Raw genomic sequence first — 6,000 nt, 5'->3', positions numbered from 1 at the left:
CCTGGGCGTTATGATAAACAACAAAGGGGAAAAAACGGAGATCGAAGAAAGAATAACTGCGACAAACCGGGTATACCAAGCAAATAGAAAACTACTAAAGAGAAAACTACTAAATATTGACCAAACAAACAAAAATGAATATATTATATAAAACAATAATAAGACTAATAACGATGTATGCAGCAGAAGCAGAAACGATGACTATGACAAAAAATAAGAAGAGAAATTAAGGATAAATGAACGGAAGATAATAAGGACAATACTGGGTCCAGTGAGAATGGAAGAACAAGAGTATAGAAGGAGAACAAATAAAGAAATTTTAGAAGAAATAAATGGTGAAGATATAGTAAAGAAAATAAAAGTACAAAGAACCAAATGGCTGGGTCATATATGGAGGTAAGGACCAAAATCAGTATCAAAAGCTATGGTATTGTGGCAACCAGGAAAAAAAAAGACGTGGTCGACCCAGATTGAAATGGTTAACTGAAGTAGAGGAGGGCCTAAGAGGGCAGGAATTACTAAATGGAAAGAGAAGGCAATAGACCGGACGAAATGGAGACATATTAGTGAACAAATACAATGATCATGGGGACTGATCCACCCCGTAAAAAGAATCTAGAAAGCGAAAGCGGCGAAACCCCACATGGGGTGTTATGCCATATACTATACTATACATTCTTTGACGCTTTTTGCAGTAAATTTTAAAGAACCGTTTGGATTGACACGAAATTTGGCATAAGCATAGCTAACTTATCAAAGAAAAAAAGTGATATTGTGCGGATGTGTGCTTTTGCCCTAGGGGTGAGTTTCACCCCTTCTCGGGGGTGAAAAACATGTGTTCAAAATAAGTTACGAATTAGATAAACTGGATAATTCTAAACAACTTTTAGTCTATATAGTTTTTTCACTAAATCAATACTTTACGAGGTATTTGCGAGTGAATATGTTCATTTTTCAACGAAACAAACACGTTTTTAGACAAATTTTTCGCAAATAACTCAAAAACTAAGGAAATTAAAAAAAACATTCTTGTCAAAAATATAACCTATAAAAAGTGAAAAAAAAAATGGTGTATGCGTGAAATCTCTAGACCTAGCACGAGCAGAGTTATAGCTAAAGAAAAATAGGTTCATATTCGCCAACATCCAAATATAATAATTCAACGTGAAATAACGAAAAAATTAAGCACTTTTTGGAGAAAACGTATTATAAGTTATTTAAGGAGTTTAAAATTTTTTATTTAATTTATAAAAAAATATTCTAGCCTCAAATGTAAGCAAGTTACGCTCAAAATACAGTTGGTCCATTTTGTTTCGGCAAAAAAAAAATCAGGAAATTCATCCCCTAATTAACAACTCAAATGAAATTAATCGGTACCGCTTCACAAGTTGCTTTACTTATATTGTGTTTATATGATCTGTAAGTTTCATCGGTTCAACGTGTTTATTTTGAAAAAAAAATTGGGTTTAAAATAAAAATTTTTAAATTTTTAATTTTGAAAAAAATGTTTTGTTTCAAAATAACTTAAAAATTGTTAGAGGTACTAAAAATCTCAAACAATAAAAAAAAGTCGGCTTTGCTATCCTGAATACCTTGTATTTTTTTGTTTTCCTGTAAGACAAAGATTGTTTAAGATTTGGTGTTTCTAAATTTGCATACACTTGTAATGCCTGACTCGTTCAAGCCATTTCAACTACAGCCCTTTCAAAAATGAGAACTTTGAACCAATAAAACTTACAGATCATATTATAAAGAATATATAAACCAGTAAAGGAACTTGTGAAATAGTAACGAATAAGTTCATTTGAGATGCCAATTAGGGGGCGATTTTCCCAATTTTTTACCAGAAAAAAGAGACCAATTTTATGTTGAGCGTAACTTGTTTACTTTTGATGCTAGAAATTTTGTAATAAAAAAATAATGCTTTTTAAACACGTTAAAAAAGTGGTAATGAATTTTCCCCAAAAAGTGCTTCATTTTTGGATATTTCACGTTAAAATATTCGATTTAAAATTTGACGAATATAAATCTATTTTTAATTAGCAATAACTCTGCTTCTACTACGTCTTAAATATCTAATGCAGACACTATTTTTTTAATTTTTTTACGGGCTATATTTTTACTAAGAAAATTTTTTTCGACAAAATACTTTTTTGTAAGCTGTATTTTTGTTAAGAACGTTTTTTCGACAAAATACTTACTTTTTGAGTTATTTGCAAAAAACCGTCTAAAACGTGGTTATTTCGTTAAAAAATGAACATATTCACTCGCAAATAACTCGAAAAATATTGACTTCTTGAAAAAACTCTATTTAACAAAAGTTACTTATAATTAGCCAGTTTATCGAATTCCGGACTTATTTTGGACGTATATTTTTCACCCCGAGAAGGGGTGAAACTCACCCCCAGGGCAAAAGCACACGTGGGCACAATATCACTTTTTTTCAATGACTTGTTAGCTACGTGTACACCAAATTTCATGTCAATCCAAGTATCCAAGCGGTTCTTTCAAAGGGGTTTTGCAATATTTTACCGTTAAAGAACGTACTATATCACTATATCAATAATTTTTAAGTTATTTTAAAAAAAAAAAAATTCTTTTCAAAATCAAAAAAAAAATTTTTTTTCTAAATAAATTTTTTTAAAAATGAGCACTTTGAACCGATGAAACTTCAACATTATTTAAACAATATATGAGTAAAGTAACTTGTGAAGCGGTAACGATAAATAATAATTTCATTTGGGATGCTAATTAGAGGCTGACTTTTACCATTTTTTTTTTCAAAAAACTTTATTTTGAGCGTAAGTTACTTACTTTTGATGCTAGAAACTTCTTCAAAAAAACAAGAATAAAGCTTTTTTAAAACACCTTAGAGAAGTTATGAGCAGTCTTCCACAAAAATGCTTCATTTTTTGGTTATTTCACGTTGAACTATTCGATTTGGAATTTGACGAAAAACAACGTATTTTTCATGAGGTATACTTTAATTTTACTGAGTCTATAGATTTTAAAAATACACCATTTTTTTCTTTTTTTATAGGCTATATTTTTACTGATTATTTTTTAATGATTTTAACTCCCAATCATATAGTAAGATTTTTGATCACGTGTTTAATTCTGTTCAATCAGATTATTATTTCTTCGGTAATTTTCTACTGTAGAAAATTACAGTGATTATTTCATTCATAGGAGATTCTGACCAATAGAAAGCTACAGAAATCTGAATTAAATCGATAATTTTTGATAATCTCCCGTCGTTAAGTATATTACGTCAGATGCCCTTCGTTGCTACGAAAAAATACATTCAGTGACATTAATGACAATTAATGTTTTAAAAATTATAAAAGTGATGACTTTCAATCGTCAAATATTTATAAAAACTGTGTGTTTAATGGTACTTACATAAATAAATTACAATAAAATTTTGGTTTTGAACAGTTTTATTCATGAAATAATCGCAACAAATTGCACTCAACCTCTGAAATTAATATATAATTTTTGCTCGCATGACACCTTGACATAATTTCACTCGCTTTCGGCTCGTGAAATTAAAACTGTCAAAGTGTCACTCGGGAAAAATTCAATAATTTCAGAGCTCTTGTGCAATTACTACTGATTATTTCAATCATAGGAGATTCTGACCAATAGAAAGCTACAGAAATCTGAATTAAATCGATAATTTTTGATAATCTCCCGTCGTTAAGTATATTACGTCAGATGCCCTTCGTTGCTACGAAAAATACATTCAGTGACATTATTGACAATTAATGTTTTAAAAATTATAAAAGTGATGACTTTCAATCGTCAAACATTTATAAAACTGTGTGTTTAATGGTACTTACATAAATAAATTACAATAAAATTTTGGTTTTGAACAGTTTTATTCATGAAATAATCGCAACAAATTGCACTCGACCTCTGAAATTAATACAGAATTTTTGCTCTCGTGACACTTTGATATAATTTCACTCGCCTTCGGCTCGTGAAATTAAAACTGTCAAAGTGTCACTCGGGAAAAATTCAATAATTTCAGAGCTCTTGTGCAATTACTACTGAGAATTTTTTTAAGTAGATTTAGTCCGTTCTTTAACGGCAAAATATTGCAAAACTTCTAAATTTTAAAGAACCGCTTGGATTGACATGAAATTTGGCATGCACATAGCTAACAAGTCAAAGAAAAAAAGTGATATTGTGCCGATATGTGCTTTTGCCCTGGGGGTGGTTTTCACCCCCTCTTGAAGTTGAAAAAATATTCGTCCAAAGAAAGTCAGGAAATGGATAAACTGGATAATTTTAAGTAACTTTTGTTCTATGGAGTTTTTTGACTAAGTCAATACTTCTCGAATTATTTGGCAGTGAATATGTTCATTTTTTCAACAAAATAACCACGCTTTTAGACGGTTTTTCGCAAATAACTCAAATAGTAATTATTTTGTCGAAAAAACATTCTTAGAAAAAATATAGACTTTAAAAAATTAAAAAAAAATGGTTTATACATCACGTCTCTACACCTAGTAGAAGCAGCTAATGAAAAATAGGTTCATATTCGTCAAATTCCAAATGGAATACTTTAACGTGAAATAGCCAAAAATGAAGCACATTTCGGGGAAAACTCATTAAAACTTATTTAAAGTGTTTAAAAAAAGCTTCATTTTTGTTTTATAGAAAAAATTTCTAGCATCAAAATTAAACAAGTTACGCTCAAAATGAAGTTAGTCCCTTTTGGGTTTGGTAAAAAAATCGAGAAAATCACCCCCTAATTAGTATCTTAAATGAACTTAATCGTTACGACTTCACAAGTTTCTTGACTCGTGTATATATTGTATATCTGTAAGTTTCATCGGTTCAAAGTCCTTATCATTGAAAGGGCTGTAGTTAAAAGGGGTTGAACGAGTCACTGATCACGAATGTATGCAAATTTAGAAACACCAAATCTTAATCAATTTTTGTCTAACAGAAAAACAAAAAAATACATGATATTCAGAAAAGCAAATCTGACTTTCTTTGTTTTCCGAGATTTTTGGTATCTCTAACAATTTTTAAGTTATTTTGAAAAAAAAAACATATTTTTCAAAATTTAAATTTTTAAAAATTTTACTTTGAAACCAAATTTTTTTAAAAATGAGCACTTTGAATCGATGAAACTTACATATCATATAAACACAACATAACTAAAATAATTTGTGGAGCGGTAACGATTAATTTCATTTAAGTTGCTAATTAGGGGTTGGTCTTCCCGATTTTTTTTTTGCAAAAACAAAAGAGACCAACTTTATTTTAAGCGTAACTTGCTTAAATTTAATGCTAGAAACTTTCTGTAAAAATAGAAATAAAGATTTTTTAAAACACTTTAAAAAAGTTATAATGGGTTTTCCCCAAAAAGTGCTTAATTTTTTGGATATTCCACGTCGAAATATTCTATTTGAAATTTGGTGAATATGAATCTATTTTTCATTGGCTATAGCTCTGGTTCTACGAGATCTAGAGACCTAAAGCGTACACCATTTTTTTTACTTTTTTGTAAGCTGTATTTTTGTTAAGAACGTTTTTTCGACAAAATACTTACTTTTTGAGTTATTTGCGAAAAACCGTCAAAAAATGTGGTTATTTTGTTGAAAAATGAACATATTCACTCGCAAATAACTCGAAAAGTGTTTACTTGGCGAAAAAGCTCTATAGAACAAAAGTTACTTAAAATTAGTCAGTTTACCTATTTCTGGACTTATTTTGGACATATATTTTTTCACCCCCAAGGGGGGGGGTGAAAGTCACCCCAGGGCAAAAGCACACATCGGCACAATATCACTTTTTTCTTTGACATGCAAGCTATACGCATGCCAAATTTCATGTCAATCCAAGCGGTTCTTTTAAATTTAGAGCAAAAACCCTGAAAGAATGGACTAATTGTTTCTGTTTAATTTCAACCAGTTTCCTAGTTTTGACAACTGTCACATTTAAGAAAATATCCATAATATACTTTTAGTTCTGCATATAATGTCA

This window comes from Diabrotica virgifera, chromosome 7 (assembly GCF_917563875.1).
Source record: "Diabrotica virgifera virgifera chromosome 7, PGI_DIABVI_V3a".
NCBI classification, from domain to species: Eukaryota; Metazoa; Arthropoda; class Insecta; order Coleoptera; family Chrysomelidae; genus Diabrotica; species Diabrotica virgifera.
Note: the sequence above shows the minus strand (reverse complement) of the source record.